The sequence below is a fragment of the Gallinula chloropus genome, assembly GCF_964237585.1.
Source record: "Gallinula chloropus genome assembly, chromosome: 3".
In the NCBI taxonomy this organism is placed as follows: Eukaryota; Metazoa; Chordata; class Aves; order Gruiformes; family Rallidae; genus Gallinula; species Gallinula chloropus.
In genome coordinates, this window is record NC_140087.1 from 28,285,003 (window position 1) to 28,301,073 (window position 16,071).

Consider the following 16,071-nt stretch of genomic DNA (forward strand, 5'->3'; position numbering starts at 1 on the left):
CATGCCTTAGCAGTTTCCAGGACAATCTGTTCCATGATTTTGCAAGGCACAGTGGTGAGACTGACCAGACTGTAGTTCCTCAGGTCTTCCTCTTTTCCATTTTTAAAAACTGGGGTCATGTTTCCCCTTTTACAGTGGGAACTTCACCAGACTGCAACCACTTCTCCAATACAATGGACAGCAGCTTAGCAACTTCATCTGCCAGTTCCCTTAGGACCCATAGATGTGTCTCATCAGGTTCCATGGACTTGTGCACCTTCAGGTTCTTTAGATGGTCTCAGAAATGATCTTCTCCTACAGCAGACAGTCTTCACTCTCCCGGTCCCTGTCTTTGCCTTCTGTGACTAGGCAGTGTGGCTAGAGCCCTTGCTGGTGAAGATGGAGGCAGAGAAGTCATTGAGTACCTCAGCCTTCTCCATACCCTGGGTAACCACGTCTGCTGTTTCCTTCCAAAGAGAGCCCACATTTTTCCTAGTCTTCCTTTTACCACTGATCTATAGATGCTTTTCTTCTTACCCTTGATGTCCCTGGCTACATTCAATTCTAGCAGGGTTTTAGCATTCCTACCCCGAACCCTGGCTTCTTGGACAATTTCTCTGTATTCCTCCCAGGCTTCCTGCCCTTGCTTCCAACTTCTGTGGACCTTCACTGTAAAAACAGTGAAGGAATTCTGGGTGATGACACCATGACACCAGCCAAGGTCTAAGTCCCATGGGATTTCACTTGGCTTTGCATTTTCAGTTTGTACAGTTACAACGATAAGAATGCAGCTGTTTACAGTGAACTAGAGAAGCAAGTTCAGTGTCATGTATAAGTTCAGAGAGTAGGTACTTTGGATTTTATATTCACCTTCAGTGTGTTTCATGTTTCTTCTTCTCTATTCTTCCAAATTAGCAGAAAAGACCTTTTGACAACACGTATTCTGGGAATGACTGTGGCTTTGTAGTAACAACCTCAAGAGGAAAACTGTAACCATGGGGAATTTGTATCTAGTGAGTTCTCTTGTCAGAAAAAGAATTGGGAATCTGGACAAACTGTGAATAGATTGCTGGAAAAAAAAAACGCAAAACCCCCAAACAGTCTCATTACTGAGCATTAAAAATTGCCAAAAAACACGAAAGAAAGAAGGAACTGTAATTTTGGCACTTAAAGAACTTTAGCCAGCTGCAATTGCAGTTAATACAGTCAAGCTAAACACTTCTAAAATGCATTATTTTAATAGTGTCCAGAGTAATTATTGATGATAAATTAGCCATGGCTTATTACTAAGATATTTTAGTGGGGATTGCTTGGTCATCACAGGTCAAAGCAAGACTTCACTTACCACTCTATTACAAATTTACAAGAGATGCATAATCTAGAAGGCAGGGCATGATTGGCTATGAATATTCAAAATGTATTACACCTTTTCTGTATTAGATGGAGTGTATTTGCTTTAAAATAAGAACTCAGCATTGCCCACAAATTTGAATAGGTCTCTCCACCACTGTGTCAGAAACTGAAAAAAAGCAACAAACATGCACTCTGCACGCTTTACATATGGAAAAGAACTAAGGCTTGCTTAATGCCCTTCCCTGATCCAAAACTATGGAGAAATATGAAGTAGGCAGTATCAACCTCCAGTCTTCTATTAACTTCCCCAAACATAAAAAAATATACTTAGAAGTGTGTATCAAATAATTATACAATAAATACTATTAACTGGGGTATCAGAACTATATTGGTGCCTTTAAATATATTTTTATTCTCATACCCACAAACCAAAATATATTTTTTCATTGGAACTAAGGGCAAACTCTCAATGTTTAAAATATTTCAGGTTTCTTAATTACAGAAGGAGGAATATAATTAGTCATAACAATTCCTGGGATGAGTTTACAGTCAGTCTTTCTCAATTAAACTTGCAATCTACAATTTTCCTGGAGGAGATACTCAAATGTCTTAGATCTCAGCAGACTAAATTCTGTATGTGAAAAAGCCCCATATAGTGTTGTCACAGAGCAAAGCATATACTCTGTTTAAACTGTTCTTGAAACTAGTAACATTCAGATTTTGCAGTTTGCAGTAGAATAACCTTCCTGTAGGCTATGTGCACAGGGTGTCCCTGTTTTACTGAAGCATCTGACAGTGGTAAACTAGACTTGAAGAGGGAGTGCAAAAGGAATGTATTTTGACACGTGGCCATCTTTATCTTTCGATCTCCATGATGGCAGGCACTTGCCTCTACAAGTGGTTAGCTTCCTGGACTGTTGATAGCCTATGCTGTAAGAATTTGCAGCCTTACAGCCACCTTCCAGTACCTAACGGGAACCTAGAGGAAAGCTGGAAGGGACTGTTTACAAGGGCAAGTAGTGATAGGACATGGGGTGATGGGATTAAACTGACAGAAGGTAGATTTACATTAGATATATTAGGAATAAATTCTTCCCTGTGAAGGTGGTGAGGCCCTGGCACAGGCTGCCCAGAGAAGCTGTGGCTTCCCCCTCCCTGGCAGTGTTCCAGGTCAGGTTGGATGGGGCTTTGGGCAACCTGGTCTAGTGGAGGGTGTCCCTGCTTGTGGCAGGGGGTTGGAACTGGATGGGCTTTGACATCCCTTCCACCCAAACCAGTGTGTGATTCCATGAATTCACTATTCAAATACTGCCATCAGTTCTAAGTATAAGAATGCCTTTTTACTGGGGGAAGAGCAACTTTACATTGAATGAAAAAGTAATGTAAAACACAGTGGACTATGAGTTGTGCTATTCTACGTAGACATAGAATAGTAAAATCCTTATCTTCTAACCTGTAATGTTTGCCCACATAGCAGAATCACGGCCACACTTGGGAACATTTTCTAGAAATACATTTTACCCAGACCCATACCTAATGGTTTTGCTCATTGATGGGGGCACTCTTCAATTACATTTCTCTTACTCCTCCTTACATCAGCATGTTAAAGCTGTGACACATGTGGGACAGGAAGGCAACACTGCCCCCCAGACTGCATATGAGATATTTATTAATGTGTACTTAGGAAAACATACATGTTTGATTGTACAGCTAGATCAAAGGCAGCTGCAGATGGAACTGGGGTACTATGCTATACATCATTTATGCATGCCTATGTAAGTATTTTAAGGTAAATCTGCCTTGATTTGCTTTCCGGAAGTTTTACAGCAGGTTTTTTTTTTTTTGTATGATTGCATCACCATTATGCCAATTGAGCGGCCAGAGAGCACAACCAAAATGAGTTCTGTTTGCAGAAAACTCCTGTTTTTAGGAGATGCAGCTAGAAAGAGAAGTTATAGCAAGAAAAAAAACATGGAAATGTCTAGGTGGAAATCAGCTATCATACTGCTGCACACAGAACTCCCAGGTTATCTGTAAAATCCCTGAACCCTAGTCAGTGCCTGTTGAAGTAATATATTGGTGTGTAAGGAGTACAAGGGGAAGGTTATCCCATTGGGCCTCTTCTTTCATAGCTTCTCCATTTTCAATCCTCTGTAACCTCTTCCTCTTTTGGCAATATTTCTTTGCTTTCACTTCTGATTTGAGGCACATTACTTGGAAGTACAGAGCACCCAAGCATATGGACTACTTGAAGATTTTCTTTTCAAGGAACAGAATTTTTCAAGTACCAGTTATCAGAAGCACAGTATGCAGAAGGAAATATGGATAATTCACTCAATCCCTGTATCAGTGTGCTTGAAGCCTAAGAATCCAATACTTGGCTCTCTTGGTCAGGTTGTAATTTCAGATACTGCTGGGCAGCTATCTGAATCTCTTTGCATGTTTACGTGGCATTTCCCCACATGCTGACAGGTTCACACCTGTAAATCTGATTAACAGACAATGTTTGACTTGATTAGTCAAGTGCAAAGCTCAATGCAGTCAGACATTTGAAATTCAAGATTTCCTGGAGCTGTGTTAATAGATTTGGGACCTGAGCAGTGTGCAAATGAAGCAAATGAAGCAACAGGAGCCACACATTCTCACAGACAGTATTTCATTTCTTCATGCTCAGAGAGTACTGGATCAAGAACTGTTTGGAAGTGGCATGTCTCTCCCTTGATAAATGCCTTACCACAGACAGTGGTTGCCATCAGAGTTTTTCTGGAGCATCTTCAAATGAAAAGAAGCAAATGTGCTACTTCCACAGTTTCCTATTGACTACTGTCTGTACATTTGATGATCTCTAAAAGCGTAAAGGCTACTTTCACATTATTCCTTCACATGAGAAAGGACTATATTTCCCTCCAGCCTTTCACAAGGCTTACCCATTTGCAGTCTCTAAGCTCATCCTCTTGTTTTCTTATTGCTTCTCCATTCCTGTGGCTCCAATTTCTCCTCGAATTAATGTCAATGCAAAACCTTTCTCTTCCAACACTGTCTCAGTGGAGCATTTGTGATACCACACATTATGGATATTCTGTGAAATCAGTTTCAGAGTAATGATATGTTATGTATGCTTAGAAACGCACTTATGTTTCCAAGTGTCTCCTTGCATATTATTAAGGTTAGTGAACCAAAAAGATGAGTAGTTCTGTCACCATAAGGAGACCAAAGAAGGCACACGTGACTATAGATACAGACCAGTTAGTGTGGGAAAAAGTCATGGAAGGGTTATTTATACCTACCCAGGATGCTCATGCATTTTACCATCCAGTAGTAAGACACAGATCCTATAGGACCTTGATCCTATAGAAGCCGTGATATGAGGGAAATTCACGCTGCGCCAAAGTAACTGCAGTACTGCAAACCCCTGACACCGACATGATTTGCAAGAAGTGAACCAAGATTTTGTTTCATGCAGCGCACTCTATAGCACGTTGCAATAAGCAGCCTCAAGAACAAACTCTGCTGCCCAGTACCGCACACCAGATGTGGTACCTACATCTATAGACCCAGTTATCTGCATTCAGGCTCTCAGAATATTGTCTTAAATTAGGTCAAAACTCAGTACAACAATAACAGGACATTATGACAGAGCAAAGTAACAGTGAAAGGGGGAAAAGAAAATCAATAAATACAAAGAAAGGCTGAAAATTGCTTTGGGCTGAGGACTTATTCCCACAGAAAGACTATATGCATTGATTTAATTTCTGACACGCTTTGTTTTCAAGACTTGTAATGATCTGTACTATTACTGTTTGTTCTGAAGCAGTGTCAGAAGGCCTGAACAAAATAATGAATAATCAAGAATGGGAAAGAAAAATTTTACTGTCTCCATGCCATCTGTGAGGGGCAGGAATCACCTGCAAGAATAAAAACATGAGCTGGATAAGCAGGGTAGGCAGCATGCTGGAGCAGAACAATGTTCAGAGAGCAGCAACTGAGATGAGAATGGGGGACTTAGCAGGAAAATCATAGACACGGTGATTTAATAATCATTGACATTGCACAGAAAACCATGGGAAAAAGGCAGTGGTCCAGAGATTTAACACAGGGCAAATCCAACAGGACCAACATTAAACAAATTTATCTTTTTTTCACGTTATTCTCCTATATGTTTCCTTCTAGCCATATTAGCTGTGTCCCTTCTCCAGTATCACAAGTCGACTCTCCCTTCCACCAGACAGTTGTTTCTTTCTTCCCACCCCCCACGTTCCTTGAAATTCAGAGGCCTCTTTGAAACCTGCAGAGTAACATTTATATCCAAATCAACGTTTTCCTTAATATGAGAGAACTACTTACCAAATTTCGTAATTTTTGAGAAGACATTAAAAAAAATCCAAACCCTAAAATTGCAACACTATATTTAAACTGAAAAAATCCATGGAATAGCTGGCTTTCATTTGATGCTTATGTGAATGCACAAATGAATATCAAAAGACTTTTCCCTGTACCATTTGCTTTATCGCAAAGCAGCCACTGGGAAACTTAACAAAGATTTCAGTGAATCTGCATTAAGACCAATGTTAGTTACAGTATCATTTTGCATAGCACAAGGCAATTTCAGAATTTATTTTCAGAGCAAAGTACTCCTTACTCATGGACACTTTCAAAATGAAGCCGTATTTTTACAAAAAGGGAGTCTGGGGGACTGACCTCCCTCTGCTGTTCTCTTTCTTGTGTTTTGTCTCTTTTTCACATCCTTCAAGACATGTGCAAAGGCACTGTGGTTTGTAAGGGTGATGTATTTGATGCCCTCAGTCATGGAACCAGAGAGGAAGTGGTGTGCTGCTGCTGGTGAGCATGAGCTTGCACAGTACCACAGTCTCTCTCCTCTTCTGTTGCCCTACACATCAGGTAAGTCTGTTTGGCAGATCAAAAGAAGTGCGAGTGCTGCACAGTGTTCCATAAATGCCCGCGATGCAGTGCTACAATGAAGATGTGAGTCTTAGGACTTAGAACGTACTCTCAGATCAAAAACACTCACTGCTGCCTCCACTTTCCACCTCAGCTGACCCAGTGTCCCTTTCATGATTCATTATCATCCTTCCATGGGTGATGCAGAATCTTGTCTTACCCAGGCCTCCTTCCTCTCCAAGTTACCTGGACCTATCCCCCCTTGAGAAAAATCCTGCTTCCCCTCCTGATGAACTGAATTCGCCAGTTATACAGTGCACAGACACAGTCCCTGGGAGAGCAAGGTGTTACACTGCACTCTCAGTAGGTAGAACTCGGGCAGGTCCCTATCCCTGCAGCAACCGCCAGCCATGGCCTAAAGGAATCACTGGGACAGTATTTAACACAGTGTTGTTGTCACACTGAGGAGTGAGCAAATTGCTACTGCTCTGCAAAAAAGGAGTGTGTGGCCTCCAGCTTGGAAGCTTTCTGCCTCAGGGAAGCAGGCAATGTGAGTGGTATTTAAATATTATCAGGGTTTGGAGGGGAAGGTCACTAGAACAAACTGGAAGGAGTTAACTTCTCTCCCATGACATGCCATGGTCACCAAGGCTGGCAGTGTATGTCAACTGCCTAATCTGGAAGGATCACTGCCCTTCTACTTGCTGCTACAAGAAAGCTCGGGTCGTCCGATTTCATCGAAATCAGCCAAGCTCGAGCAACTGGTTGAAATATGGAGAGTGACTTTTCCTGGCTCGTTTTATTTGAAGCAGCTGAGGCAGAGCTCACACACACGGCTCCCCAGCAGAGCCTCAGGAAAGGGGTAGCAACAGGCGATCGGTAGGTCGTGATGGCTTAAATCAGAGCTGTGTGCAACACGAACATCTGTGGTTTGGTCATTTGTCAGTACAGTTGGTGTTTGTCAACGTGGTCAATGAGGTCATTTGTCAAAGCAAAACTCTGCTGAGTTCCCAGATGCCTCATTCTTTCATGTGAACTTCCTTAACATAAGTGTGGGAATAAAAATAATGTTCTTGTCATTACAAGAATAAATTCATTAAAGGTTAGAGCAAAATCCAAAACAATTACAAGGAAGCATTTACCTCTCCACAGACAGCATCTCTCTGTTATTTTTGCCAGCAATTTGGAAAACTAATTAAAATAATGGATTATTCTACTCAATGTTTTAAACTAATCAGTAATGCTAACATGCTATGCATTTGCTCTTTCCAATAAACAGTATTTTTAAAAGCCTTCCTAAATTGACACTTTTAAATAAAAATAATTTTCTTGCTCTTTTTAATTATTTATAATCCAGTAAATAATAAAGCTCAGCCCACTGATATTTGCATGAGTATGAGAAAGCACAGGTCATTGGGTCTGCGTAGCTGAGGATGTTTAATAGCCCAAAGTATCTTTTTCCACTAGTTTGAACAAATTAGGCTTAGATAGCAGTGACTAGAAAGCGTTAGCGTTACAGAGCCACTCGACTCCTTTTCTCCAGGAGAAATGTCAGACACTCATCCTATGATATTGATGTACAAATGCAGGTTCATCGACCGATACAGAATCCCATTAACTTAAATGGGCCTTTACGCAGGCATCTGTCCTGCTTGCCAGAATGGAGAACGTCACGATTGGAACCTAGCTCCTGAACAACAGCAGCTCGCATCTCACAACCTCCATGACCCACACACATGTTGCCCCACTGCTGGCAGGTTCAGGACACCAAGGAAAAATAAAGATACACAAACTCTCTTTTAACCTATAGACTGACTCTTCACTACCAATCCGCATACTGCAAGCGAAGTATGTGGATTGGTAAACACAGTAATGTGTACGAGACTGTTCTGTGGATGCATGCTGGGACTAGATTCCCAGGAAGGCAAGATTTTCATAAAGCTTTCTAGACAGCAAATATATAGTGTATTAAAGCGGTTGACCTTCCAAAAACACACTTCAGATGTCTCCAGGTGAGCTTTCCCAAACAGAAGCCCACTAACCTAACAGTCAGGCTTAAATACCTTGCCTCAGGGTGGTGGGGTTTTTTGGTGGGTTTTTTTCCCCCACAAACAATACATAGACACGTACACTCTGCTCATAACATCTGTCTCTTCCACTGAGAACTAAAACCCAAATAAGGGGAAGAGCTCCTTGGATGAGCTATAAATTATGTATAGTTCTTCAGTGAATTGAACTTTGAAGCTTAAATAACAGAGCAGTGAAAGTCTAGGAAACTGAAAGATGTACAGTTTTAATTTAGTGCTACCCAAAAAACTCAGTTAAAACAGTTAAACATCTTTCTTTACTTTAACTTGAATCTTCAATGGCCTGAAAGTGCCTCTGGGGAATCTGCAAAGCGTTCTGCAAGATCTGAAGAAGATTTGGGGGGAGGAGGCCATGGGGGGAGCTATCCACACTTCAAAGAGTTTCCTTCAACATCACCATTTCAGAAGATTTACAAAATGTTTATTATTTATACATTTAGTTATTTAAACAAATGTAATGTATTACTGAGATGAGAACAAAAAGAGTTTGAAAACTTAATTTTTATGCTGTAAAAAAAAAAAACAAAGCCTGTTGGACTGAAGTCTCCTTTGACGTTCCTTTCTCTTTTTAAAGAGAGTTTTTTTCAAACTAAAGACAAAAATGTTAAGTTCTCACCTCTCTATTGAGGTTCAAAGGATCTTCTCCCCTTCATTTTAGTATTATTTTGTATAGTGAGTATCTTATCAAATGAAGGCTGTGTTTGTTTGAATTTCAATAAAAAATAAGATAGAAGTAATTCTGAGTGTTACTTTCTACACTTTTGATAGAGACTCTCTAAAAAGCCTGCAAAAACAACAGAAACAGCAATTGAAAAAATTGAAGAAAACCCCCATATTGACATTACTTTGCATTTTAATTATGTCACATCATTTAAAACTAACTTCGGAAAACAGGACACCACTTTCTAAAGCCATGGTACCTAGAGGTGTTAAGTAGTGATGGCTGTTACCTGTGGGCAGAAAATCAGCATAAAAATGTTAGGAAAAAAAATTTTTTTGTAAGTTTCTGTGTGATACAAAAATGCAGGAAGTCCTTTAAGCATATGATGAATTTTAAAAAGTTGCTCAAATTCCGCTTACAGTACATGACTTTAGCATGTGATTGACTTAAGTCTGCAACAACCTGTTGCAGTATTACTTTTTTGATCTTCATCATTTCCAGGCCCCACTCTGCACCTTCAAACCATTTCCGTTTCCTTAAAAATGTACATGTACTACAAGAGAAGTTTCATTCAAATTAAACAAGCCAACCTCTCAGAAACCAGATCTGCTAGGTAAGATGTAACAAAGTGCTCATAAGCATCTCTCCCATGTCCCCTGGGCCTTTGCAGAGCGGGTCCTTTCAGGAGAGGAGCACTGCACCCTTGCTCTGAGTCCACTAGTCTTCCAGAGTCTCCTGCACAGCCAGGACTCCTGTCCAATACCCCCAAGACCCTTTGGGAGCATTTCTTTCTGTTAACGGGCACCTGGCTGCACCCACCCTAGCTTTGTTGCTGGGACATCCCTACTGTGGACATGAGGGCATTACCCCAGCTGATCCTCTTTTACCCTGGGGCCTTGCTGGTTTGTTCCAATGTGCTTCACCTGCTGCAGGTGCTCAGGGTAGGGGGAGCAGCCACCCACCTGCTCCACATTACAGCATCTGAGCAGTGCCTGAGCAAACAGGCTGGTGGTTGTCTGCCAGTAGCTTTCAGGCCAGCGAGGGAGATGGGTGTGTGGGGGGTCCTTTGTAATCTTGGACTGTGAAGGTGAGTTCCTACAGCCCACCTAAAAACACAGTGGCAAATCAGAAGCTTTGAAATGGTGTGTTGCATGGTTTAGCATAACATCAGTAGAATCAGAGGCTATTGATTGATTTTTATGGCCATGTGAATGTTGTCAGCTAGACTCAAATATATGGCAGGCCAGAACTGAGTTAATGTGCCAGTAAGGCAAAGCACCTTTGCTAGCAGGGAACTGTAAAGCTCTAAATTCCCTAAGGCTATAGCTAGGTGAAGCAAAGGTATGGCTGGTTACTTGCTGCTATGCTAACATGGCTTGTGCTGATCAGAAACTCCTATAAAAATGGAGATGCCTTGGTGATAGTGTGCTGAGTTTTACTGTACTGTATTGTTCATGTCTTCCTTTCACTGTATTGTGATGCTCACCTGCCTCTTCTTTGCTTGCAGGAGCGTTTATTATTGTTTAGGGAGTACCTATGGCAGAGGTTTCTGTAAGCTTCTCTAGCACACTGTCCCTCATCTCCTTCTGTTATTCCTGTCCCTGCTAAGAGACAGTTGGCATGCTTTTGTCTGCATGAAAGTTTGGGTTTTCTCAATCTGGGAATGAATTTACACTGCAGTTGAGAAGTTTTCCCAAAAGCTACTGCTTTCAAATATGTTTGTATTAAGGGAAAATTAAAAACAAACCAGTTGATTTTACTGTTTTGCTTTGATTGTGTTTTAATGCCTTTCAATCTCTAAATGTAGGTTATTATTTTGATTATTTTCCTACCTTTTTGTATTGTATTAGGTATCAGTGTTGTGTTATAGACAAGTTACTTATTCAGCACTGAAGCAACGCAATTATCAGTGTTTCAAAATTACAAACTACATTGCAACCTGTGTCTTTACAAAGCCACCTCCTCCCTTTATATCAGGCTTTTTTCAAAATTTGAAACTGCTCCCTGGAATATGGACAATAAAGTTAGAATCACAAACTTCTCACTTCAAGCTACGGAAATCTCACTTAGAGAAATTTCTGGACTGAAAATTCAGTGTAGTTATTTCTGTTTCCTGTTGCTCTGCATTAGTTTGACTCAGCCTTCTTTTACTTCATGATGAATTAATGAAATCCAGAAGTTTTCTTAATGTGAAGGATGTATTATCTGATTCAAAGTCCACAGAAGCCACAAATGTAAGGGTGATGCCATTTGCAAGGATGGCTTAATGGAAGTAGCATTGCAGGAGCAAACACAGCCATAGGGATTAGCGGCTGCCCCCAGCTTGTGCCCCATAGTTATTTAAACCCTTGTCAGTCCTCCTCTTGGTTGGAAAAAGAAGAGTTACAGAGAGGCTCAGAGGTACTGCAAGCCTCTTAATGCCTTGCAAAGAGCCATTCCATGCAGGGCCTTGTGGCTGGGAGGGAACAACATCTAAGCAGAACTTCAATGTGAGGCACAAAGACTGATCCATACCACCTCAGGATCTCTTAAAGTTATTGCAGAAGAAGTTCAGATAGAAAGCAGTTGGTCTCCTTTTTCTTCTCATCTTAGATGCCTTTGCTATTTCAGCCAGTTTCTCTTTGTTTACTTAGAAAAATTCTGATGTGTTCTCTGTTGTATATTGCTGGAAGTGGTGTTTTCAGTCTAGTAAAAAATAAACTAAAATCAGTGTGCTTGGTATCTTAGTCTGCAGCCACCAGATGCCTTGTACCTTAGAAATACCAAAACACTGCAGCACTGTGTTACAATACACTGAAAGAGGGAATGGGTCGTTAATTATCTGATTATTTTCAAAACAGCACAGAAATTGCAAAAAGATTCTTCAAAAAATGTGAAGATATAGTAACATCATGCATTTTTAATTTTGACTTATCTATAGCCAGTAACGCTGATACTAACTTTAGTAAATACCACTGCCTACAAACTAATTAGAAAATAAAAAATTGTGCTTAGGCAATTGTTCTGCTTGCATTCTTCATAATTTACCACAGCAAAATCACAGTTTGATCTTGAGTCTTGCAGAATATATGTTATCAGTTTATCAGCCAAAGAATTTTGGAACAGATTATATTATTTCAACTTCTGATTCCATGGAAATTAAGGGTTGTGTCTGTAATATATCACCACCAGGCCACTGAAAGGGTCTTAAAATGTTACGTATTTCCAGATACTTACAAACATGAGGTGAGGATTGCAATTTTTAATAGTTTAAGGATGATAAAGTGGTTCTTTCAGTGAATGACTGCTACTCATATTTCTTTCATTATGAGCCAGACAATTTTTTTTCTTTAAATTAGAACAAGCTGATCTTGTATGTGCTTAAATTTGATATAATGTGTTAATTGGTGGGTTATAGAGACTGATGACAAAAGCTTTGGTTGCAAATAGAGCTTTCGTATAAACACATCCCATTTGAAAGGTTTTTATACCTTCCTTCTCCATTTTGAGTGCACCAAATGAAAGTCACCTCAGTTCTGTTCTCAATGGGGAAAACAATAAAACAGACTTTTCAGGAAGTAACTGACATTATTCAACCAATATTGGATTAAAAAGGTGAAAAAGGGTTGCGTGATACTTGGGGATTAGGCGTGATGGGTGTGTGTGAGCTGGCTGGGTTTCAGAGGAGCCCCGCAGCTAATGGCGGCCGCTGTGTCCTCACCCGTGGCAGCGCAGGCACTGCTTTCGTTAGGTAAATACACTCGGGACGGATTGCAGAAACCTGTCAAATATTGATTCTGCTAAGGCTTCGAATTAAAGTTAATTTAAATAGTACATGTAAAGAGTTTTATGAATTGATTTCAAATGGCAAAGAAGTATTGAAAAGGCATTAAACCTAAGTACCATTTTAAACAATAAATTTAAGCTTGCGGTAATTGAATTCTGCGTTTGCGTGCAGCTGAAATGCAGGCTGGAGGTGTGCTGGGGGCGTGCGGGGGGAAACAGGGCGGGAGAAGCTCCCGTAAGCAACATGCTGCCCTGCGTGAGGAGCGCCGGTCGGGCTGCCTGGCCCGCGGGCGGACACAGAACGTTCTGGAGGGCGGCCTCCAACGGCCGCCGCGCGCGCAGGGCGGCCCGAGCGCAGCGCCTCAGGAGGGGCGGGAAGGAGACGCGCAGTGCGGCTTCGGTGTGGAGCCGCGGTCCTCGCAATGGGTCGGGTTACGTGTGGAGGGAAGGAGGGAAGCGGGGAGGACGTGAAGAGGTGCAGGAGGAGCGGTGGAGAGCTTTGCCAAAAGCAGCTCTTGGGGGCAGTCCCCCGATGGAGAGGAGATATAAAAGTCCTACAAATTAGGGGCTTATTTGCCTCCTCAGTGATGGCACTGCTGTCCAAAACTGCATGTGTGGCTGTGAGTGCGACACCTTTGTGATGGATGATCAGCAGTTGGCTGTCCCACCACCCAAGGTGGAAGGGAATGAAAAGCCTTTCTTCTGTTCTTGTAGTAGAAGGTATAGTGATTAAAAACCAAGCAAACAAGAGTGCAGATTAGACTACTTATTAGATTAATTTAATAGGAGTCATGCAGTTCTCTTAAGATAATGATGTATCAGTATATTTTGTAGTGCCCTTTCAGTGTGAGTTCAACACTCCAGCACCCCATCTTCTGCCTGTACCTAGGGCTAGAAGCCGTCCTGTTGCACTTTCTGCGGTTGGACTGAAGGTCTAAAGCATACTGATTCTCAATTATGTGAAGCATTGGGATGCTCTGGGAGACAAACAGTTTGCAGCCAGCAACAAATCACTATTTGCAGCGTAATGGGTGAATGAATAGCTCTGTTAAATGTATGGTCATAGCAGTTGTCAAAATCTTCTGCGTGGAAAAAAAAAAAGGCATACCAAACACCTGAATGCATTGCTTTACCCACTTTGCCTGGACTAGGTTAGAAAGAGTACCACTTGCAGTTGTGCTGCTGTGTTTTCAGGGAGGTAGTAACTTTTAAGAGGAGCAGTCTAGGAATGGTAACCTCCTCGTGTAAGTCCACAGCTGGAAGACTGTACCTAGCTGCAGTTGAAGATAAAACAAGCTAATGAAATTAGCTTAAAAGCCTCGTGTTTAAAAGAAGGTGTTTAATGGCTACGATCTGTACATGCACATTACATATTAGTAGATTTTCTTCCTTATGCTGTACATGAGGAACAATATATATCTCAGCTAGTGGTCAGCTAGTCAGTATTTTGGTTCTGTGAGTTGCCTTTCCTAGACAAGATGTGCATGTTGTGGAATGTTGGCGTAAGTTAGACTGAAAAGGAGTGCTTGAGATACAGAATGAGCTGTGGCTGAGCCAGTGTTATGGAAGCTGTAATGTTATTTTCACAGGGTACGCAGTCGTGCATCTGAGCACTTTTAAAATGGCAGTTTCATTGATATTTAAAGAAAACTCTTTTCTCAAGTAAAGACCCTATATAATAGAAAAGCTGAGGAGGTTATAGCTCCTGACTGGAATGGTTGGTTATTTGTGCTTACCATAAGTAACATGCATATCTTTTGAAGAGGTGTAGAAATGTCAAATGTATAATGTGAAGCCTTTTTCTTTTCTTACCCCTCCTTGACAGATCTCAGCCACCTCCACACTGTTAAGGCCAGGAGCCCATTGTAGTCGCTTTTCCCTGCAGGATAAGAAGCTTCAGGAGATGCTGCTATCTCAAGAACTGGTGATACAGTCCAGCAAAATGAAGAAACTCCTCTGTATACTAAAAGGTATCAGTAATAGACAAAGCCCAGGGTATTTGGTTATTAAAAAAATCAGGACTCTGTATTTGGTACTAATCCATAGGGGAAAGGATGAAGCAACATGAGAAGCTTAGGGAAAAATATTAGGAAAGGAAAAAAAAAACCCAACACAAAAGTGAGGAACAACTTCTGCACTATGCTGTTATGAGATATGCCAGTGAAACGTGCACAACGATATAAAATAGATGGAAATACAGGGGAATACACTTTTGGGGCGGGTACAGGATATTGGTAACAAATGACTTCTTGTTACAAGTCTGTCTTCCCCAACTGTATATAAAATATATAGTGCTAGTTTTGCTGATAAGCTTTGTGCTTAAATCTCTATGTTTCTCAGTCACCATGTTTTGTTCTGTACAGAAAAGAAATGTTCTGTGAGGAGTCCATTGTAAGCATAGGTGGTGGTGATACAACCAGTGGAATATTGTTTCTTTGCAAGTTATCTTAGAGAAAAAGAGATGTAGTAGCTGACTTTGCATTTTTTCTTATAATTTGACAGGAAAATGTGTACTAGATTTAGTTATTTTTCTTTGTTCTTCTCAGTTGCAGATGTGTATGTAGAACTGATAAGCAAATTGCTACATGTAAAGTAGAATTGCATCATGGGCTACTGAAAGCTTTTTCTAGCATGGATCTAAGTGTTTTTCCTGTTAGATAATAATAGGTCTTTCTCTTGGCATGATAATACTCCATAGTGAAGCAAAAGTCAGAATGTTTGTCCTTCAGGAGTCTCTTTGCAGACCTTGATAAACATTGCAGATATGCCTGAGTCATTAGGGATTTACTCTGCTAGCTAGGCAATTCCACCCCATCACCCTTTCAATGTAAATAACTATCCTTAATTAATGGAAATGCAATATATACTAAGTAATGATAGACCAAGTAAATTAACAAATGCAGGGTAAGATGTTGTAGCTCTGTTGAAGGTATTGGATGAGGAACTTGCTCCTTCACCTCACTAGTTTAGGCCAGTTAAAACCAATGTGAATTATAAACCTATAGTTCTTTTACGCTGTAAACCAGCATTGAAGTGAAATAGGTTTTAGACTTTTGTCAGATCAAGTCATTTAGGCACGTGAATGGCTGGATTTGTTCTGCAGTGCAGAACAGCTGTCTCCTGTACCCCAAGCTACTGACAATCACAGAAAGGAAGGCCAGACTCTGAAAACCCATTTCTGACAGACCACAAATAAACAACTGGGGGTGAAATTAACAGTGAAGGCAATATTAATCCTTCCCCATTCCTGCTCTCTTGGGGATTTGAAAGGTAAATGTAATTAAGTAAAAATTGAATTTACCCGTCTGCATGTGAAGGCCCATCTTT